Source organism: Rhinoraja longicauda, chromosome 17, assembly GCF_053455715.1.
Source record: "Rhinoraja longicauda isolate Sanriku21f chromosome 17, sRhiLon1.1, whole genome shotgun sequence".
In the NCBI taxonomy this organism is placed as follows: Eukaryota; Metazoa; Chordata; class Chondrichthyes; order Rajiformes; family Arhynchobatidae; genus Rhinoraja; species Rhinoraja longicauda.
This window is the reverse complement of record NC_135969.1, coordinates 8,682,890-8,707,381: the sequence shown is the minus strand read 5'-3', so window position 1 is coordinate 8,707,381 and position 24,492 is coordinate 8,682,890. Positions and strand designations below refer to the sequence as shown.

Sequence of the window (24,492 nt, the reverse complement as noted above, 5' to 3'; positions counted from 1 at the left end):
CTATTCAAAACTAGTCATTCAGTAAACATTATAAAATTTAATAGAACGTCACTACTCTGAATAAGTCAGAAACAAACAAATCAGTGCTTAAAATTTGATGTACAAAATATTGATTGGTTAATAGATATTGTGGTAGTGTGAGAAAGTTTTAGTATTTACTTCAAGATGAAGAATTGGTGTTTAAACAAAGTATCCAATTGTCAGTGGAATGCATGCAGTACCTCTCAGCCTCCTTATATTTAAACAATGCTCTTTAATTTCATTCTGCAATTGATTTGCTCTTCATAAAAATTAAAAAGTTCAAGAATGGAATTCAATGCCTAGAATTTACTTTTTTATGAATGATGTTAATCTAACACAACTTGTGCTTAAAGAATGCCTTTAATGTAATAAAATATTCCGTTCGACACACGCATGTTACAAAACTAAAATGGAGTCTGCATTGATCATCAACTATGCATTTACACTAATCCCATAATAATTCATTTTTAAACATTCTTCCCACATACCCATTAACCTTTGTGTAATAAGGAACTGCAGATGCTGGTTAACACCGAAGATAGACACAAAATGGTGGAGTAACTCACTGGGTCAGGCCACGTCTCTGGTGAAATTGAATAGGGTCGAGACCCTTCCATCAGACTGAGAGTCAGGGAGGGGAAAACTAAAGGTATTAGAAGGTACAGAAGAAATCAGAGCCTGCATCGATGACTCAGAAAAGGTAGAACCCACAATGGTCCATTGTTTGCTGAGGACGAGATGATAACGAAGGGATACAAATGGTGAAATTGACAAGAGGACTAGGATGGGGGAAGGACAGAGAGAGGGAAAGCAGGGGTTACTTGAAGTTTGAGAAATCGATATCCATGCTGCTAGGTTGTGAGCTGCCGACGTGAAACATGAGGTGCTGTTCCTCCGATTTGTGTGTGGCCTCACTCTGACAGTGGAGGAGATCCAGGACAGAACCTGAAACCACCTATTCCTTTTCACCAGAGATGGTGCCTGACCTGCTGAGTTACTTCAGCATTTTGCTTCTAGCTACCTATTAACCTTCTCCACTCCAATCCAGATGCCACCATTCACCTACACACAAGGGCAATTTATCGTTACCAATTACGTCGGCACAGTGGTGTAGCTGGTAGAGCTGCTACCTCACAACACCAAAGATGCGGGTTCGATTCCAACGTTGGGTGCTGTCTGTGTGGGGGTTGCAAGTTCTCCTTGTGACTGCATAGATTTTGTCCAATACTCCAGTTCCCTCCCACATTCCAAAAAAGTGCGGGTTTATAGGTCAATTGAATGCTCTAAATTTCCCCTAGTTTGTAGGGCGTGGATGTGAAAGTGGGATAACAGAACTGTTGTGAATGTGTGATCGATGGTCAACTCGGTCTCGGTGGGCCGAAGGGCCTGTTTCCATGTTGTTTCAATCAATTTCAATTAATCTCACAATCCACCCGTCTCTGGGATGAGGGAGAAATCCAGAGCACTTGCAGGAAATCCACGTGATCACAGGGAAAACATGCAACCACAACAGAGACAGCCCTTAGGTCGGGACGGAATATGTAGTCTCTGGCACTGTTAAGCAGCAGCTTTACTAACTGTGCCACCCAGAGAAGTACTGAGGAAAGATTAGGGGAGGAAATAGAATAGATATGAAATTGGATGGTGACTGGGCACAATAGATTATTCTCTTCACAATTACTATAATGACACAAATGGCATACATACCATATATGCAGTTTTGGTATTGGGTCAAAGTTGGTAACCATATTTGAGGGATTCAAGACCTTTAAGTGTTAATGGGCAGGCATTTGTGACAGCACAGCATATTTGAGGACTGGAGAGGAAAGCAAGGCTGCGGGTAATGCAAGTTTGCAAGGATGTTGGCTCAGAGATTTAGCGGAGGATTCAGAGGAAAGAATCAAGATGCAACACGGGACAGCATGATAGCATTTGCTAACAAGTACAAAAGACAATCAGCTACAGAAAATATACAGCATGTAAGAACCACAAAGTGGAATAGAATTTGCCTAGAAGAAAGTTCTAACCATTTTCACTTGTCTCACACTGGTCTTCAAAATCTCTGGAGAGAGAATAAAGTAAATAACTGGGATACTGAGCTATCTTGCTAAATCAGTTAATTTTAAAACAGAGATCATGTTTTATTTAGGCAGCCCAATGGTATAAATGCATCTCTTATTAAAGGAGAGGCTTATTATAGCCAGGCTTACACAAGCTGCTCCCTTTATTTTTCATGAGGGAAATGTGAAAGGAAAGCGATCTTATTAAATGTGTCTCCATGCTGGGAGAAATGCAGAGCAAAACCCTCATATCGCAAAGAGTAACCAGGACGTCAACCATTGACACAGTTTGAAGAGCCAAGTGGTGTACTTTTAGAGATCTGTGTTGATGACTCCTGGGTCCATTACTTACTGATGTTGACTAATGGTATTTGTAATAAGGTATCTGATAGTACTGGTAAAGAGCTGGACATTTAGGAAAAATTAATATTAAATAATCTTGAAAATATTAGAATTCTTTCATTTTTTGATTGTTAATATTTAACAATTTAAAAAATATTTGCTATAACTTCCCAAATCTAAATAATATTTTAAAGTACAGATACTAAGGATATTTAATTTTGGGAGCTGTGTGGAAAGTGCAAATTTTCAAACGTGACCTTCCTTAACAGTGGTTCTCCATGAACAGACGCGGACTTGAATTAAAATGCATGTACAAAGAAATGATGGACCAAACACGCAAAGGAGAAAGCTGATGGTGATCTCTGTTCAGAAAACAAGTTGAAATTATTTTTCAGTATGTTCTCTTTTGATTTATAAGGACACAGAAGTTTTTAATGGTGTTTACCTTCTGACATTATTAGTAATATGGATTTAATATTGGAAAAAAAGCATTGAAAATGGAAGAGTTTGAGTAAACTACACCAAATCCATTACAATAAACATTCAATATAATATTAAAGAATCATTACAACTCAAAGCAGATACCAGATTAATTTACAGTCTTCTCTGCCAGAGTGCAATGAAATTACTTGTTCACACGAATCTCACAGTAGGAGATAGGACCACCAATAATCGAGCCGAACTAGTGAGGAAACAATGTGTACTAAGAAGATTCTTTGACAAATGAAGAACTAATTTAGTCACAGTCAAATAGTAAAAACAACTTGAAGAACAGATGTTTCTGGTTCAGATGCGCAAAGATGTTAGTTTATAACAATGTGAGGAAAGATATAACTATTTGGGAGTACCTTGTTTGTAATCAATACCATGGGAGCCTATGGGCAGGATTGATGGATGAAAAATGTGGCTGTAAATGTGAATTCTTGAGCTTTTATAGATATGTGCAAGGACTTTAAAGAAATGGGCAAGGTGCACGATTTCTGAGAATACAGAACTCTTTTCAGCAATCTAAAAAGCAATAGCATGAATTATTATTGAAATCTTGGATGAGAGTTTCAACAAATGTGCCAAGATTTTATACAGGTTTACATGCTATAGGCTTACCCAGAGCTCGACACTGTGGAAATGGCCATATAAGAATTAAGAAATTCAATTATGCTTCCCAGTAATATTTGTGAATATATTCCATGAATATCTAGGAAAATCCATAATTTATTTGGAAAATTATTACTCTGAATTGATTAATTTTAAATGTTGAAACTTTGATCAATGAATTTAATATGAAGAATTCAAATAAATCAGAGATTTAATCTTTCACCTTGACAGGACAGAAAACGCAAGTTAATGGATCAGCCTTCCATTATTAAACATGCATCATGACTTTCATTACAACTGGCCTTAGAGCAGTTATATAGCCATAGCCATTATATTTGGCTCATGTGATGCATACAGTTTTCACTTTACTGAAGTTGGAAATCTATGATACCTCTTCATCTTTACAACCCTTTTCAGGAAAAAACATGTCGCTTCTATCTTCATGCACACAAAGATTTATGTTTCTGGAGATTCGTAATCTTGAAATTTTTGGATTACATTGGATTTCATTTTGGTTTCGAAAATATTTAAGTGAACCTCCATAAATCTTTACCTTAACTCAGAGCCTCAGATCTTTTATGGGTTTCCATTTCCAGACTTTAAGGTCATACGGAATAAGAGTAGAATTAGGCCATTTGGCCCATCAAATCTACTCCCCATTCAATCATGGCTGATCCATCTCTTCCTCCTAATCCCACTCTCCTCCCCATAACCTCTGATACCTGTACTAATCAAGAATCTATCTATCTCTGCCTTAAATATATCCACTGACTTGGCCTTCACCGCCTTCTGTGGCAGAGAATTCCACAGATTCACCACCCTCTGACTAAAGAAATTTCCTCATCTCCTTCCTAAAAGAATGTCCTTTAATTCTGAGGCTATGACCTCAAGTTCTCGACTCTCCCATTAATGGAAACATCCTCTCCACATCCACTCTGTTGAAGCCTTTCACTACTCTGTATGTTTCAATGAGGTCCCCACTCATTCTTCTAAACTCCAGTGAGTACAGGCCCAGTACCGACAAATGCTCATCATCGGTTAACCTACTCATTCCTGGGATAATTCTTGCAAACCTCCTCTGGACCCTCTCAGCACATCCTTCCTCAGATATGGTGCCCACAATTGCTCACAATATTCCAAATGCAGCCACAACTGGAGTTGTTTAACTTCTCTGCTATTTCTTTATTCCCCATTATCACTTCTTCTGCATCATTCTCCAGTGGTTCAACATCCACTCTTGCCTCTTTCTCGCTCTTTAAATAACTGAAGAAACTCTTGCTATCCTCTTTTATATTATTGTCAACTAACCTTCGTATTTCATATTTTCTCCCCGAATTTTCTTTTTAGTTAACCTCAGTTATTCTTTAAAAGCTTTCTAATCCTCTGGCTTCCCACTAATCTTTGCTACGTTATATGCCTTCTCTTTTAGCTTTATACTGTCCTTGACTTCACTTGTCAGCCACGATCACCTCTTTCTTCACCTAGAATCTTTCTTCCTCTTTGGAATGAATAGATCCTGCATCTTCTGGATTATTCCTAGAAATTCCTGCCATTGCTGTTCCACCGTCATCCCTGCGAGGGTCTCTTTGCAGTCAACTTTGGCCAGCTCCTACCTCATTAGTCTCCTTTGCCCAGCTGCAAAGCCGACACATCGATTTCACCTTCTTCCTCTCAATTTGCAGATTAAAACTGTGGTCGCTACTTCCTAATGGTTCCTTTACCTTGCGTTCCCTTATCAAATCCGGTTCATTACATTATGGCGAGTCTGGAGGCTCGTTCTTTGTTGAAGAAGTTTATTGCGACAGCAAGATTCGATCACAAAGTTTACTTAACGAGATTACAGACAACCATTAAAACTAACTGTTCTCTTCGAAGAAGTCTCCCAACTGACTCTTTTGGGCGCCAAAACCGCACGTGTCGACGCTGTCCAATCAGCGGTCTCACTCCCTGGACCAATCCCTACGGTCGCACCCACACGTGACCTTGCTGGCCAATCTGAGGGTTCGACACACAGGACCACTCTCTATGGTCGCTACATGACCCCCCCCCAGAACCCGAGGTACGGAACCTAGCAGCGAGTCGGATTTCACGACCAGAACGAGTAAGGAGAGGAGCAGCCGGAACCACAGGAGCGGGGGGTCCTGGACCGGGTGGAACTGCAGGAGCGGGGGGTCCTGGACCGGGTGGAACTGCAGGAGGATGGCCTCGCCGAGGCGGTTGGCCGACCAGGACAGGGCTGTCCGGATCCAAGTGCGCAGGTTTAAGCCTGGACACCGAGACGAGCTCACTCCTGCCGCCCACGTCTAAGGTGAAGGTGACCGTCCCTTTACGCAAAACCCGGAACGGCCCTTCATAGACCCTCTGCAACGGGGAACGATGGGCATCCCTACGCAGAAATACAAACTCACAGTCCTTCAAGGCAGGCGGTTCGTGCACCATGAGACACCCATGACGCGAAGTCGGAACCGGAGCCAGGGAACCCACGCGTGCCCGGAGTGATGCTAAAACCGACGGAACTGAAGGCAGTTGACCAGAGGACTCCGGCAGCAAATCTCAGGGTACTCGAAGTGGCGAGCCATATACTAGTTCCGCGGACGAAGCACCCAGATCCTGCTTAGGAGCGGTCCGAATGCCCAAAAGGACCCAGGGAAGTTGGTCTACCCAGTCCGGGCCCTCCAGCCTCGCACTGAGGGCCGCCTTGAATTGTCGGTGGAACGTCTCCACGAGCCCATTAGCCTGAGGGTGGTACGCCGTGGTGTGTTGCAACCAGGAGCCGTACAGCTCTGCTAGCGTGGCCCAGAGGTGAACTGCGGCCCCCTGTCGGTGGTAATAACTGATGGAACCCCGAAACGGGCCACCCAATGGAGGGCCAGGGCCCTGGCACAAGAGGCAGCGGAGGTATCTGACAATGGGAAAGCCACCGGCCACCGGGTGAACCGATCCACCACCGTGAGCAGATGGGTGTAGCCCCAGGAGGAAGGTAAAGGTCCGACTAAATCCACATGAATAAGGAAAAAACGGACCGCTGGGACCGCAAACTCTTGTACCGGGGGCTGGACATGGCGTTGAACTTTAGCGGTCTGGCAGGGAACGCAGGAATGAGCCCAAGCGGCTACCTGCTTTTGCAGGCCATGCCACACAAACCGAGCGGCTACTAAGGCAGAGGTGGAGCGGATGGACGGGTGCGCCAGCCCGTGAATGGCATCAAACACCCGGCGCTGAAGGGAGGGCGGCACCACCGGCCTGGGACGGGAAAGGGAAACATCACACCAGACTTTTGTGCCCGCTGGCCCGCAGGCCACCTGAGCCAACTTCAACCCTGAAGTGGCAGACTGGTATGCCGAGGCAGTGTCCGCCAGGAGCTGTGCCTCCGCAAGCTCCTGGGGATCCACCTCGCAGTCTACCGCTGAAATGGGGGAAACAGCAGGCCGAGACAGGGCGTCAGCAACGGCACTAAGCTTACCCGCGACATGACAGACATCGGTGGTAAACTCAGAGATGGCAGTCAGGTGCCGCTGCTGGCGGGCCGACCATGGGTCCGACAATTTGGAAAAAGCAAAAGTTAACGGTTTATGGTCCGTAAAGGCCACAAACGGGCGGCCTTCTAGGAAATACCTAAAGTGACGGACAGCTAAGTAGAGAGCCAGAAGCTCTCGGTCAAAGGCGCTATATTTCAGCTCAGCCAAACTCAGTTGCCGGCTGAAAAACGGCAAGGGCTGCCAAAGGCCACCGACCTGCTGTTCCAAAACCCCTCCCACCGCCACGTCTGACGCATCAACCGTCAGGGCCATGGAGGCGGAGGCGCTCGGGTGGACAAGCATGGTGGCGTCTGCCAAAGCCGTCTTAGCTGTTGCAAAGGCCGACTCCGCGGCCGAGGACCACACCAACTCGACAGGTTTACCCGCGAGGCACTGGAAGAGCGGGCGCATGATCCGTGCTGCTGCCGGGACGAACCTATGGTAGAAGTTCACCATGCCCATGAACTCTTGCAGACCCTTCACTGTGGTGGGCCGCGGGAATGCACGGATAGCCTCCACCTTCTCGGGCAAAGGGGTGGCGCCGGCAGCAGTGATTCTGTGCCCTAAGAAATCGAGAGAAGGGAGGCCAAATTGACACTTGGAGGGTTGGATGATGAGCCCGTGGTCTTGGAGCCGCTGGAATACAGTCCGCAAGTGGGCCAGGTGTTCCTGCTCCGAGGGGCTGGCGACCAGGATATCATCTAAATAAATGAACACAAAAGGCAAATCTCGACCAACACGGTCCATGAGTCGCTGGAAGGCCTGTGCCGCGTTCTTTAAACCGAAAGGTATGCGCAACCATTCGAACAACCCGAACGGAGTGATCGTGGCAGTTTTTGGTATGTCCTCCGGACGCACAGGGATCTGGTGGTAGCCCCGCACCAAATCGATCTTGGAGAACACCACGGCACCTTCCAGTCCAGATGAGAAGTCCTGGAGGTGCGGTATGGGGTAGCGGTCAGCCGTGGTGACAGCATTGAGGCGCCAGTAATCGCCGCATGGTCTGCACCCCCCAGATGCTTTGGAGACCATATGCAACGGCGAGGCCCACGGGCTGTCGGACAATGCCCATTTCTTCCATCTTCCTGAATTTTGCCCGCGCCACCACCAGCTTGTCGGGCGGTAACCTCCGGGCCCGAGCGAAAACGGGGGGGCCCTCGGTGCGGATGTGGTGGACCACGCCGTGCCTGGCCGAAGGGGCGTCGAAGCGTTGAATGAGCAGCTCTGGAAACTCCGCCAGGACATCAGCATACGGGTCGGGAGCCGCGACGACGGCCTGGACAGTCGGGCTGGGCGGGGTGGCGGCAGGCGGAGCGGCGGGCTCATCACTGCTGGCGGAGGGTCGAAGGTCGTTACTGCGGACATCGGGGACTAGTGAAAAGGCCCAGAGGAAATCTGCGCCTAGGATCGCCTGGCTGACGTCCACGATAATGAATGGCCATTCGTACGTGCGGATGCCTAAAGCCAGGGACATTGTCCGCGTTCCATACGTGCGGATGGGGCTGCCGTTAACCGCGATGGACCTGTCTTACCCTATCTGGTCTCGAGGGCGGTCGGCGGTACGATACTCACTATGGCTCCCGTGTCAACCAAAAATTCTGTGTCCGTGAATCGATCTCGGACGTAGAGGCGTCGGTTCTGGCCAATCGCAACCGCCTCTATGTATGATCGGCCGAGGCATTACCCGAGAAGGTACAAGGTGAGCGGCAGTTGCGGGATTCTCCACCCCATCGTAGATGGTATAGCACCAGCCGCGCTTGTGCGGATCCTTTTGGCGGTCTTTTGGAGAAATGGCGGGAGACGCGGCGCCATCTTGATGCCGCTGTGGCGTGGCCGCTGTTGCCGAGACATTGTTGATTGAACTGCTTCTTTTGATTTGGACGCCATGAGCGCATCGGCTTTTTCTGCATATGCCACGAGGTCCTTAAAAGAACAATCCGTGAGCATGAGTTTGACATCTTCGGGAAGCTTCTCTCGGAATGCCTGCTCGAACATGAGGCAATCCGTGTGTACACCTGCTAGCGCTAACATTTCAGCGATGAGAACGGACGGCAGCCGATCTCCGAGATCCGGTAGGTGCATAAGGGGGCGTGGCTGTGTTCTGCAGCTGCGGCTCACCGGCAGTCTCTCTGTCTTTTTTTTGTTTTTTTGTCTATTGTCATCGTTTAATGCACGTTTTGTTTTATTTTTAACTCTGTGTATGTGGGGGGGGGGGTGGTGGGGGGGTTTGGGGAAACCTTTTTTCAAATCTCCTCCTCAACGGAGATGCGACCTTTACCGTGTCGTATCTCCGTTCGCGCTACGGCCTAACATCGTGGAGTCGGCGGCCTCCAGCTGGGATCGACCTTGAAGACTCCGGTCGCAGGGCTTGGACTTACCATCTCGGAGGCTTCGGCCGTGGGCCCTGCAGACCGCAACATCGGGTGCTCGCAGGTCCCTGGCTGGCGACCGGTTTTTGGGAGCTCCAGCCGTAGCAGCTTCGACCGCCCCGAAGTGCGAGGTACGATCGACCCGCTCGCAGGCCCTTCATCGCCCTGCGTGGCTTGGCCGCAGCACTTTCCATCGCCCGGTGGGGGCTCAGGACTTTCATCGGCCTGCTTGGCTCGGCCCTGGGACTTTCCATCGCCCGGTGGGGGCTCAAGCCCTTCATTGGCCTGCTCGGCTCGGCCCTGGGACTTTCCATCGCCCGGTGGGGGCTTCAAAAAGTTGGGAGCCTCGATCACCTCGTGGCACCACGGGAGAAGAAATCAGGAGGAGATAAGACTTTGCCTTCCATCACAGTGAGGGTGTGCCTAGAGCAATCACTGTGATGGCTGTTTGTGTAAAAATTGTGTAAAAATTGTATCTGTGTGTCCTGTGCTTTTTGTTGTCTACTGCCGGACCCTGACGTGAGAGGACGCTGGCGTTGTTTATTCGCCGCTTCTCCGTTAGGATAGTTTGTCTGTTTGTTTTTATGTTTGATTGTTTATGTAAGCGCTTTGAGCTTCTGGAAAGGCGCTATATAAAATAAATGCTTATTATTATTATTATTATTATATTATTATAAGCCTCTTAGCTCGGTCATGCCTGCTGAATCCGAAGGTTCGTAACAACAGTGCCTTCATGGCCTCGTACTTGTCTTCTGCGGGAGGGTTGACGATGAACCACATCACCCGTGCGATCGTCTCCGGCGGTAGAGCGCTGACGAGGTAGTAGTACTTTGTCGCGTCTGCTGAGATGTTTCTTAAGTGAAACTAGGCTTCGGTATGGACAAACCAAGATTGTGGTTGATGTGCCCAAAACGACGGAAACTGAACGCTGACCGCGCCGGGCGTAGAAGCCAAAAACGAGGCGTCTTGTTCACTCATGGTAGGTGATCGGCTGGATCACGTCAGGGTCACCAATATGGCGAGTCTGGAGGCTCGTTCTTTGTTGAAGAAGTTTATTGCGACAGCAAGATTCGATCACAAAGTTTACTTAACGAGATTACAGACAACCATTAAAACTAACTGTTCTCTTCGAAGAAGTCTCCCAACTGACTCTTTTGGGCGCCAAAACCGCACGTGACGACGCTGTCCAATCAGCGGTCTCACTCCCTGGACCAATCCCTACGGTCGCACCCACACGTGACCTTGCTGGCCAATCTGAGGGTTCGACACCCAGGACCACTCTCAATGGTCGCTACAACATAATACTAAATCCAAAATTGCCTTTTCCAGTTTGCCTTTCCAGTTGATCTTTTACAGTACTTTTGAAGTATTGAATTGTTTTGGTTGTTTTTTTCCTATTTCTGATTGCTGGATTGTGATGAGTCTTTTAATGAGACATTATTTGCATTTGTCAAGTAAAAATGTGCCTTTCGTTTTGTACGAGAGGTAATAAAAACCCTTGTTATTAGTGAAGCAGCTTAGTACAGTACCACCAAGCTGTAAATGTGAAACATTGCATTTTGGAGAAGGCAATTGTGTGATGTCTGGCTAGTATCTTGAAGTCCTACTTTGTTAAATTTGTGACAATGCTAAAGTGTCACATTTATAACTTAAATAGATTCTATTTTTGTGCTTTCTGATTGGGTTTGCCTTCCTTTGTATCTCATCTTTAAACAGCCAAAGTGATGTGTGCCACATATGTATGAATTCCATTTTGAGCTTTCATCATAGCTGGAAACATACTGTCCTCCTCACCTTTAAAATATCTGTATTCCTTGAGGTGCAATTTTACAGAATTTTCCATTTACCTCCCATTCAGAGAGCTCCTAGGTATTGGAGTTCATACAAATCATCAGAAATAGTCGGAGAATGACATGGAAAATATAGTATATATCGACATCAGCTGTTAAGCCCTCATAGTTGGGATTACAGATCTTACATCTGATTTTCTCTTTTTCGTGTATGCGACTTTTATGCTGAGGTTGCCTTACTCATCTTTATTACTTAAATGACCCAATATCACACAGTTTTGTTAATTATTCTCTACTGCTACAGAATTCTAGTGAAGCAAAAGCCTGGTTGTGCAGAATTGTTGAGTCAATATTAAATTTCAAAGTTTAATAATAACCTGCCAAAACATTTTTTATTGAAAGCAAAGGCAGAATGAGAAGGAGATAACACCTTCAGTTGCATTTGGTGTACTTGAAATAATTTACCATTGTAGACTTGCCATCAGCCTCGAAGCCAGTCTGAAATGGGAAAATCATTGAGGAAAAAAATATGTCAAAATACAATTTAAAAATGTATTCTCAGAAGGGAAAATTCATCAAGCTGATATTCATACAAGGAAACCACAAAATCCAGAATGAATATTCACTCTGTTTCTGTTGATCAAAAACATCCAAAACAGGTCCACCCCCTGGCACTATTCTTATCCCAACCATGATTAACGGCAATGTCCTGGAAAATCAATCAATAGTGCATGTTTTTTTAATGCTGTATATACTTGAATGGAAGTGCAAAATGAGGTCAACGCTAAGTTAGGTCGGCACTACTTTGATCATTTAAGGCACCATGGCAATCTGAGATGAGTATGTCCCGCACTCATGCTGTACGCATACATATAAGATTATGGGAAATAGAATGGAAAGTAGGTCACTCAGCCTCTCACTCTGCTCTACCAGTGGCACTTTGTGCATTAGCTCCACATCCTATAATTCCTTTAATACACCATTTGGATTGCAACTGCAATCCAACCTTTTATGTTTCATATCCATCAATAACTACAAATGTGTGAGACTTGCTTCCCAAATTATATTTTTAACACATCCAAATATCCATGCTCTTTATAAAATTGAAGTTGGCATACACAATGACCAGGGCAAAAGGTTTTATTAAAAGTACTAAGGTCTGCTGGGGTGTATCTTAGAGGACAGCCCTTAATTGTTTAGTCGTGGTGTTTGCCATGGATTCTTCCCTCATGCCCCAAAGGGCCATGTATCTCCAAAGCGCTGGATGGACCTTCCATTTTCTCTGATGAAAAAAAGTGCAAAAGGAATGTTCCTAAACCAAATATCCAGCTCCACTATCACAATATTTGACTGTGTACTCTTCTGTGGTTATGCTGCCTATCCATCATTACACCATGTGATTTAGCTCCACTTCTTGCAATAGCAATCTCTGTTAACCAGAACCACTGGTTTTGGAACACTCACTATGGTTACAAATCACCAAGGCCTATTGGGAATTCCCACACGATTCCACAAATTACATGTTATTCCTGTGCATAATCATGCTCAAGGCTTTTAATTGCACCATTTAAACATGACTCCTTGCACATTGTTTGTGAAAGAAAACCCTTCTCGCTCCAGAAGTCACGACATAAATCTATTACTCAGAAAATAAAATTAATTCCTCCCCCACCCCACCCAACCCAACATTGATCATCTGATGGAGAAAGAAACTTTAAAAATTAATACAACAAATGTGAAATAATGTAAAATAAACAAGGAATGGGAAAGCTTTCAAAATAAGGTACTGATATATATTATTATTGATTACTATAAAGTTTACAAGTGGATGTGCTGGTAGAGGAGACAGGGGAATGCCTTAAATGTGGCCAGAAGGAAATGTTGGTCCTTCAAAATTTCTGCAATGGCCCATGAAAAGAAACAACTTGTTGTTCTTAGTACTTTATGTATCCCCATGATGTTCTAAACTATCTCAGAATTCCTAAATTATTTTTGAAGTCAAATCACATGTAACATGGGCAAACAAGGCAGACAATTCACCTGCACAAGATCCTAGGAAAATGAAGACAAGTTGTGATTTTTTATGTAATTGATTGGGATATAAACACGACAGTTCCCACAGTGCAACTGTACTTGTTATGGTAATGGCAGATTTGAAGGCTCAATTTATCAGTGGAAAGATGGCAGATTGAAAACACAACACTCCCTCCTTAAGCACTTAAGATGGAGAAGATAACAATGAAGATGACTTTATGAAAGTGTTTGGAATTCTGCCTATTGACACTGACAATGTTGTTGCTGTTTTAAGGACCTGATCTGTAAAGTGAATTTCAAGAATCAGTCACATTAGGTAGGTGCAGTGGTATATTATAAATAGTTTTAAAAATGTGGAAAGTTCACATCACGTACATGGAAATGAGATGCTGTCTAGTGATTGGCATTAGTTTAGTTTATTTGTTGTCAAAACTGAACAAAATACAATGACTCGGGATTTGATTTGCAATTTACAACCTTACTTATTGAATTTTTAAGCAAGTGGTCTCAATAACTTGGTGTTAAACCCTTTTATGTTTTATTGGCACTGGGAATGCAAAATAACAACTGTTTTGTTTTTAAAGAACAAAGCCAATATATCATATCATATCATCATATATATACAGCCGGAAACAGGCCTTTTCGGCCAATAACACGAGAGTCAGAAAATGTCAGCTACAAGTGTTGAACATCTGTACTTCCATGTCTCATGTAATAGTTTCATGCCATTATGTTTAAATTATATTACTTTAACTCAAGCACATTTTACATTTGCATGCACAGCAATAAATCACTGAGAACTAACTATGTCGATGATGACTGAATCACAGACCAAATTAAATTTATGAAATAGGATGCTATTAAATTCATGTCAGTTGGAAAACAGTTACCCTGCTTGATTCTACCTTCAAGTACACATCCAAGCACTTCTGAAGGAAAGTTTCTTTCTCCACCACCCTTTCAGGCAGAGTGTTCCTGACCACCTTGGGACGAAGAAAACTTTCAGCAGTCTCTGCTCCAAAAAAAGCAAATCTTACCTGAAATTTCTACATAGTTGTATTATTACAGCCCTGGCAACATCCCAATAATGCATTTATGACATTGCAATTGGATCTTTCCTATATCAGAACTGTATGCATTTAAGAAAACTGTCCTGTATATCCAGAAACCAGCTCTGTATATAGTTTTCATTAATAAGGGAAAGCAACATCTATGCCTTTTGACATCTAAACCTATTGACTCTTCATTTTACTATTAATGACCTGTGGACATAGGCTTCCAGGTCCCTTTCTTATTCACACCACTCAATATCCTCCTATGAATTAGTATGTATTCCTATCCCTTCTTGCACTTCAACTTTTCTGGATTAAGTTCCATTTGGCAATTTTCTGCCCAGCTATCCAAATGTCCTATCTCTTCCTTCAGTGCAATGCTTTGCTTCTCACTGTCACTATAAGCCAATTTCTGTATCATCTACAAAACTTCATTTATGTCAAAATTTATTCCAAAATGCAAGAGTACAAATATCAAGTCCGATGAAATCCCGATGGTAACAGTCTTCCAGTCTGTCAACCATTATTTTTTACTTCCTATCTCTAACACATTTTTATCCAATTTGTTACAGTCCTTTGGATCAGTTTTGATTACCTTCCACTGCAGGACCTTGTCAAAAATACACTGTTCTTCCTTTTCATTGGTCCAAAAGTTCAAACAGTTTACACAGCCAGGATCTTTCCTAAATACTGTAAATCCATGCCGTACCATGCCGTAAAACCGTACCTGATTAATCTTTGTCTTTCTAAATGAAGGTTTATTCCAATAATTGCCCCACCACAGAAATTAACTGGACTGCAATTACCCCATTAATCATTTTCTCCCTTTTTAAACAATAATGCAATCCTCCAAGCACATGCCATCATTCCTGCAGCTGGGGAGGATTGAAAAAATGATGGTCAGGACTACTACAACTTTCTTCCTTGCTTCTTTTTTAACTGCCCAAAAAATATTTCACGTCAATCAAATCACGTATGGGTGATTTGTATCCATTTCTGCGACTTGTAAAATACCATAAAGCAGTGGATAATAAATTATCTTATCCAGTAACATTAATATGTAGAGCCAATTTGTTGTTTTACATTAATAACAATGACTAGCATTTAAGTAGCACCTTATATCATGCCAAGGCTCGTTACAATGCCATAATCAGCCAAAAATGGATGTTCAACTGAAAATGAGATGCAAGCAGAAATAGGTAAAAATCCATCAAAGTCCTGAGTTTTAATATAGTTACCTTAAAGAAAGAATGAGATTGAGATGTGGATGAGTTAGAATCCGAAACAGAATCCCCATCACTGCCCCTCTTCTTTTTCTACCAGTTCTCATCGGATTCCACCATTTGCACCCTTTTGTCTTCTCTATTTATCCAGCCTTGGTTACTATCTCCACCCTTGTTTCCCTCACTTGGTGCCAATCAATTTCTCCTTACCTGGATCCAACTATTGGTTGCCAGTCCTTGCCTCGTCACTTCCCGTCTCCCCTTTCTGCCAGCTATTTCCCCTCTTCTCCATAAGTCTAGAGGTCCAACTTAACTCATCATCTGTCCATTTCCCTCCATGTTATGATTCAATCCCAAAATGTTCAAGTGAAAAGCATAAATGTTTATTCCCAAAGAAAGGGAGTGAAACTGTTGCACACCGCTGTTCTGCTAACAAAAAAAGTCACAAAATATCTGATAATCCACTATCTGATGATTCAGAAACCTTGATTCAGGATCTTGCACACCCGATAACACTTACTCCCTTTTTACTCACTAGGGCCACAGTTCCTGGTCTCCCTTTCAACTCGTTAGAACCTTGCTCCCATGCTCCCTTTCACCTCACTGGCATGATGATTCCCATTCTGTCTTTCCATTGACAGGGACCCATTTCCCATTCTCCATTTAAACTCTCAGGGCCCCAGTTCCCTTGTTTCCTTTCAACTCACAAAGGGTCTGGTTTGCACACTCTTCTTATACTAACTGGGGTCCTGGCTCACAGCTAAGTTTATTATAATCCTGTTTAACATCTAAAAAAGTGACTTTAAAGTATTTGGGGGATTTAATAGAGAATAACTTCAAATTCCTTGGAAAATTTGACAGCCTGGCACCAGCAATGTACCATATTGGGCTTTAAAAGTGCAATCATAGCAAGTTGGTCAGAACACCGAATGGAGTGATCATTGTTTTTAAAGTATCAATAAAAGTGCTGAAATTCTAACATAGCTTTAAAACAGATGAAGCTTCCAATAAAGCTCTAATGCCATAAATTACTTCTCGTTTCCCACATCAACATTTTGGCATGTTAAAGTCATCACTGAATTACGCAGATTTCTATCAAAGTAACCAAACAAAATGAGTACAATTCAACTCAAGCAAATTAAAGCATGGTAATTAAAATACTTTTTCATTAAAGATTTTGATTAAAGCTGGAAAGAGTGCAGAGAGAACTTACAAGAATGTTGCCAGGACCCGATAGCCTGAGCTACAGAGAAAGGTTGGACAGGCTAGGACTTGATTCCTTGGAGAGCAGGAGGCTGTGGGATAATATTGGAGGTGCATAAAATCATGAGGGGAATAGATAGGTTGAATGCACAGAGTATTTTACCCAGGGTAGGTGAATCAAGAACCAGAGGACATAGGTTTAAGGTGATTTAATAGGAGCCTGATGGGCAATTGTTTTAATCAGAGGATGGTGGGTATAAGGGGCGTGGCTGTGTTCTGCAGCTGCAGCTCACCGGCAGTCTCTCTGTCTTTTTTTTGTTTTTTGTCATCGTTTAATGTACGTTTTGTTCTATTTTTAACTCTGTGTATGTGGGGGGGTGGTGGGGGGGTTGGGGGAAACCTTTTTTTCTAATCTCTTCCTCAACGGAGATGCGACCTTTACCGTGTCGTATCTCCGTTCGCGCTACGGCCTAACATCGTGGAGTCGGCGGCCTCCAGCTGGGATCGACCTTGAAGACTCCGGTCGCAGGGCCTGGACTTACCATCTCGGAGGCTTCGGCCGTGGGCCCTGCAGACCGCAACATCGGGAGTTCGCAGGTCCCTGGCTGGCGACCGGTTTTTGGGAGCTCCAGCCGTAGCAGCTTCGACCGAAGCGCGAGGTACGATCGACCCGCTCGCAGGCCCTTCATCACCCTGCTCAGCTCGGCCCTGGGACTTTCCATCGCCTGGTGGGGGCTCAGGACTTTCATCGGCCTGCTCAGCTCGGCCCTGGGACTTTCCATCGCCCGGTGGGGGCTTCAAAAAGTTGGGAGCCTCGATCACCTCGTGGCACCACGGGAGAAGAATGAGGAGGAGATAAGACTTTGCCTTCCATCACAGTGAGGGTGTGCCTAGAGCAATCACTGTGATGGCTGTTTGTGTAAAAATTGTATCTGTGTGTCCTGTGCTTTTTGTTGTCTACTGCCGGACCCTGACGTGAGAGGACGCTGGCGTTGTTTATTCGCCGCTTTTCCGTTAGGATAGTTTGTCTGTTTGTTTTTATGTTGATTGTTTTTGTAAAGTGCTTTGAGCACCCAATAAGGCGCTATATAAAATAAATGAATTATTATTATTATTATTATTATATGAAATGAGCTGCCAGATGAGATATTTGAGGCAGGTACTAAAATGGCATCTAAAAGGCACAGGTACATGGTGAGGAAATATTTAGAGGGATATGGGACTAGCCTAGATGGGGCATCTTGGTCAGCATGGACGTTGGACTGAAGAACTGTTTACGTGCTGCATGACTCTATAACTATGACTCCAATGCCATTATGGTTATTAATCTGATGGGATTCTTCTTATATTCAATTAGCTCAAATAATTATTTTGGTCAGAATTTCACATAAATCAAATGAATCTTTTGTGGAACATTCCCTTTTCACTTACATTTATTGCATAAACATGGGGAAAAGGTAGGACAACTGCTTCAGGTTTCTGTTCTTATTGCAGTTAGTTAGGTTGTTTGTATCATAACAATAATATTTAGTGTGGCAGGGTGCCATCTTTGTATCACCCACGTTGAACCACAGGACTTCATAGCTATTATAGGGATCATCTAGAAATCCAGAGAAGTAACGTCTTGGCCTGGTTACAAGACGTGATGGGAAACATATGAGCACTTACAATGCATTCTGAATATTTGGTTGAGAGTTGCATGAAGTGATGGCCCAGGAGCATTTCTGTTTGAACATGATCTGATTGCTGGAGAAGAACTTCTGTAGATACAGGAATCTTTCCTTGTCAATTAAACGTCTCAATAGATTTCTTCTTATAATAACTTCTGGGATAAAAATTGTAGCCTGCTCATCGGCCTGCTCAGCTCGGCCCTGGGACTTTCCATCGCCCGGTGGGGGCTTCAAAAAGTTGGGAGCCTCGATCACCTCGTGGCACCACGGGAGAAGAATGAGGAGGAGATAAGACTTTGTGCATTTCACCAGCAGCCCTGAGTACCCACAGAGCAACGGACTTGCAGAACGGGCCGTCCGCAGCGCCAAGCATCTGATGGAACAGGCGAGACTTTCCAACACTGATTTGTACTTGGATCTCCTAAACCTCAGGAATGTTTCCAGGGATCCGGCCATGGGGTCACCTGCTCAGCGTCTGATGTCAAGGAATACCAGATCTACTATCCCGATTGCCCAGCGCCAGCTGCAACCTCGGGTGCTGGAGCCTGCCTCCGTGCAGAGGCGTATTCAAGAGAAGCATGACAGCCAGCGGCGTTCCCACGATCGGTCGTGCAGACCACTCGATCCTCTTTTGCCTGGACAGGTTGTTCGGTTGCAGACCGCCGGCGGTCACTCCCGTCTGGCCACCGTGGTTGGGGTGGCCGACTCACCTCGTTCGTACCTGGTGGACCATGAGGGCACCATCTACCGAAGAAGCCGACAACACCTGCTTGCGGTTAATGAGCCAAAGCCGCAGCCCCCGGGACCCTATGCCCCGCCGCTCTCATACCAGCAGCCGGCTGCCGTCCCGGCCAGCGTTCCTTGTATGCTTCGGTCCCCATATCGCGCGCCCGGTTCCCCTCTGCGCGGGTCCCCTGTTGCCGGTTCCCACTCTCCCGGTTCTACCACCGCACCTCCCTTCCCTGGTTCCCCTGCTGCCTCGTGTCCTCCGGTTTCTTCTGCTCTTTCGGGGGGAGGGGGAGACATTCGTACGCGCTCGGGCCGGATTAGTAAGCCACCTGTGCGCTATGGCGATTTTGCTTAATTCTGTTATTAATCCTGTTGTTGTGACAACAATCTGTTTAATTTTCTAGGGGGAAGGATGTAGATGGTTTATATGCAACCAATAACATAGTTACCTCAGTACCATTAACCCCGCCTAGTTAACATCAATCATAACGCCTTCCCTTCCTGGGTACAGTTCAGTAGAGGAACGTAGCCAGTGCTTGAAGATGTATGTAATACGCTGTGCTATCATTAAAAGATGTTGTACGCTTTAAGAGTTTGTGAAGTATTAATTTACAAAAATCTATGTGAATCTTCAAGATTATTTGCCAACAGCAGTCTTTTCTTTGCTTCTGTGAGGTAGGTAAGTTTAAAAGGTACTTTTGATTAAAAAAAATATTGCTTTTAGGTATAGATTAATTGAACTCAAAGTACAAATGAGTAAAAGCAATAGTTCGCAAAGTTAGGTATTTTGTTGTAATCTCTTTATAATTAATCATTAGCCATTAAGTGGTTTAGGACATGCTGAAATAAAAAACAATATATAAATGCATAAGAAAATAACTGCAGATGCTGGTACAAATCGATTTATTCACAAAATGCTGGAGTAACTCAGCAGGTCAGGCAGCATCTCGGGAGAGAAGGAATGGGTGACGTTTCGGGTCGAGGTCTGAAGAAGGGTCTCGACCCGAAACGTCACCCATTCCTTCTCTCCCGAGATGCTGCCTGACCTGCTGAGTTACTCCAGCATTTTGTGAATAAATATATAAATGCATGTTCATCCATATGTAGCTTGGCATACCAAATATGCAAATTGTGAAATTCTACTAATGTGCACTGAAATAATACTTTGTAGTCACATAATCTTACTAAACTATTACAGCGTGCTTGATTGTGACTTTAGATCCAATTCTCTATTTTTTAAAATATTATTGCTATTGTCATGAGAAAGGCAATTTCAAAAGCATTTATTTCATTGAATTTAACATTGTAAAAAGCTTTGTCCAAATTGTAGATTTATCCATTTGTATAATTCTGAAATGTTATTTGTACTTATATATTGTTTGATGTAAACCTACTCATCGGGTATAGTTGGAACTTCCTATCTAAATGCATCTTTCATAATACATTCTTGGCTCACGCACAACAGAGGTATATAATATTGGCAGTCCATTTTAAGTGTGAGAACAAGCTAATATAACATCTACTAACAGCATTCTTTACTTCATGCACAGCTCATTAGTGAACACTTTGACTTATTGATAAAGCTCAGCCTCAACAAATAAGAGACTTTTGTATTTTATTATTACTGGAATTACATCTTTCAAAATTTTCCAGAGACCGCAATGCAATTGATAGTTATTTGTATCCATTGAATTGATAGGATCTGAATGCACTGTCTAAAGGGATAGTGGGAGTGGATTCAGTGGAAATTTGGTAATCCGTTGGAAAAAAAACCAAGACAATAATAAGTGGGCAGCTTTACCAAAAAACTGGCACCTGTCTTATTCTTTGATTTCTGAATATCATATCTCATAGCATGTTTTGTTCTTCAAAACATAATATGATTACTTTATGAAATCTGCCATTTCCAAACAATTGGAAGTAAAAAATAATAGAAGAAATACTCTTAGTATTGGAAAAATATACGATTGACATCACAATCAGAAATTTAATCTGGACAAAAGATTATATTTATTATTGTCCCGAGAAACATCTGTAATATTTTATAACATTTTGAAATCAAAGTAAAAACGCAATGAGGTCCTAATGCAACTGAAAGTAACAAGGACATGATTAAAATAAAGATAACCTATATGAATTGTTCAAAAAATAATTAGCAAATCTTTATTTTTCTAATGCTATTTTTTGTTTTTACCATGTAGGAATTTGAAACTCATATTTAAAATAATAACAAAAATATTAATAATTACTATTAATAGAAGTAATTAAATGCTATATTTTTTGTACCAATGTATAGTTATAATGGCAGAAATTATCTCAGTGATATTAATGGGAATAATGTTAATTATTACAGTAAAATTAAGTCCAACATGATTATATTCATCCACACTCCTTCCCATACCAAATTGTCATTAAAATAGCTCATCACTATAAACTTTATGTAATAGTTATGCATTTTTAACTGACAAGGAAAATAATTCTAATTCAAGTTAAATAAACAATAACAAGGAAAATGAATCCTCAATAATCCTTATGATAAAATTCTCAAAAACATTTGTGGTGCAATTGTGCAGCTGAAATAACTGTTGCCTCACATCTCCAAAGAGCTGGGTTCAATCCTGACATCTGGTGCTATCTGTATGGAGTCTGCCTTCTTCCTGTGACTGTGTGCCTATTGAATTGATTTAAATTGAATACATTTTATCAGCCAAGTATGTTTACATACAAGGAATTTGCCTTGGTGCTTTGTTCGCAAGTATCAACACGATATACAGTAGACAATTAAAATAAAAATATTATAATTTAAACATGTGAAGTATGAAATAAAATACCAGAGCAAAAGGAGGCTACAGACTTTTGGCTGTTGAGTAGAGCTATTGCTCGTGGAAAAAAAGCTGTTTTTATGTCTGGCTGTGGTGGCTTTGACAGTCCGGAGTCGCCTTCCAGAGGGAAGTGCTTCAAAGAGTTTGTGGCCAGAGTGAGAGGGGTCAGAGATGATCTTACCCACTCTCTTACTGGCCCTTACAGTGTACAGTTTGTTGATGGGGGGAAGGTTGCAGCCAACAACCTTCTTGGCTGATCGAACGATGCGCTGAAAGCCTCCAGATGCCATGCTTGGTGGCTGAGTCAAACGAGACCATGATGGAGAAGGTGAGGGCAGACTCTATGATGATGGCAGTTTCAAACTGGACCATCATTGCCTGTGGCAGATGTGCTGTAACTGCCACAGGAAGTACATTCTACAGATGCTCAAGCTTCCTCCCACATACCAAAGAAATGCAGATTCATATGTTAATTGGCCATTGTAAATTGCCCCTGGTGTGTAATTAAGTGGTAGAATACAGGGGGAGAGGATGATAATGAGGAGAAAATGAGATTAATGTAAAAAGTGGTTGATGTTTCAAGCATTCATTGGACCAAAGAACCTGTTTCTGTGCTAAATGTCTCTACAAGTCCATGAACTTCCTTCTAAATTATATTTATCTACTTCAACATATACACAGGCTTCTGATCTCCAAGTTTGTTCTTGGTTGATTTTATCATTAAATTAAGTAATTTATAACTATGGAAGAAGTGTAAATCTGATGCATTTGATGCCTATTGAATTGGTTTTCCACTTCACTGACTGAAAAAACCCCTGAAATTGTGCATAATCATGACCAAATTAGTGTAGTTAGTTTTATCCTTTTGCTGAAGTTCAAAGTTAATCAAGCCTTTGGTTTGGCATTAACTTTAAAAAAAACTGCATGATGCTGACAAGTATTATAATTAATCATGGTCTGACAGAGCCAGCAGTTCATTCCATAAAATGGATACAAACTCTGTGTTTGAGAGCAAGGCTCCTTAATAAGGTATGAAGTTAATAGCTAATTTTTAAACCCAGAATTCAGCATAAAATCAACCAGCACTGTTCTCGTGTTCCCTGGATCATTCAGCATTGATATTGGTATGCACTTTCCCTCATTCAATGCAGAAATAATATTACAATGTAAACTGGATCACCATAACATTTCTGGAAGTGTATAAGTTCTGAGAAATTTTCCAAAATATGAATGTCGGTTTAGGAAAGCCAGCTTCTATTAATATGGAGAATAGTTAGTGCTCGTATGATTAATCATGGTGCAAACATTAAAAGACAAACAAGAGACGGCATATGGTGAACATATTTAGCAGATGTAACTCAAAGCCTTAATCATAGGCTGACTGCACCACTAAAAATTATCTTATACATTTTTGAGCATTCAATTACATTCATGTACTATGTGGTGAATAATAGCTGATGCTGTTTTCTTTAATATGTTCAGTATGCAGGAAAGAACACACTTAGTGCACTGAGAAAGACTAAGTTTTGTAGAGGTTTCCAATTTTGAAATAAAACAGCAAATTTATGGAACACTCAGTAGGTTAGTCACTATGAAAAAATAAATTGAGTTTTCTCATCAGAATTCCAAGATATTACAGATGCATGACATTGAAAAAGATGAGGTAACCCTTATACAAAAAGAAAAAGGATTACCACAAGATACTGAAGTGGAAACCACTCGATTGTTCCTTTGTTTATCACTTCTGCCATTTAACAATGTGAGCAATTAGAGATATGAAGAAATGGATAAATTATCAAAGTTATTGTAGCACCAAAAGGTAGGAAAACAGAGTGGCACCAGTGGGAAGATTCAGCTACCAGGAAGGAGAATAGTACATTGTGCAGTCAGGTAGGTTAGCATCCTTTTCATAAAGGACACAACCCATTCTGACTGCAAAATGTACCATTGGGGTCCCTGTTTATTATTCTCTGCAACACCCAAAATATGTTGACATAACAATATCACAAGTTTATAATTGCTGACAAAAGACAACACGGTTTCCAGATTTAATGTGCAAATTTAATTAAATCAACCTAGATTCCACAATGTGCCCAGTAGAGGGATAAAGAGAAACTCCTGCGAACTGTGCCAAGCCACAACGAAACAGCATTGGTGAACAGAAGTCAGAATGGCTAGTGAATGGGAATTCAAGTGGCAATTACAGAAAGATCAGAGAAGCACTTGAAATTTGCCTGTTAAAGGAGTCACATAATCTGCATTTAATATTCACAATGCAAACAAATCCCAAACTCTCAGTACATGTATGTTGTTGTCTCATTCAGAATGTGTATTTGAGTCCCTGTTCAGGTGCCTAGGAGTTTAAGACAAGGTGGATCTCCTTCATCAACATGAAAAAATAAAAGGGAAAGCAGTGGAGGTGGTAAGGATGGTGGTTGAAGTAACTGGTGTCACCAAGGGAATAACTGAAGCCAGAGCAGGAGGTAGAGGTTTATTTGGTCGTGCTATCACTCTAATATAATCAAAAGGATAGACTACGATCTGGAAAAAGGTGGGTGGTGGAG

General features: G+C 42.8%; 1 protein-coding gene across 2 annotated transcripts in view; it reads right to left on the bottom strand.

Moving 5' to 3' along the window:
- cenpp (centromere protein P) overlaps positions 1-24,492 on the bottom strand; it is a 211,202-nt gene that overhangs the window by 51,330 nt on the left and 135,380 nt on the right. The gene's annotated exons all lie outside the window — the stretch shown is intronic.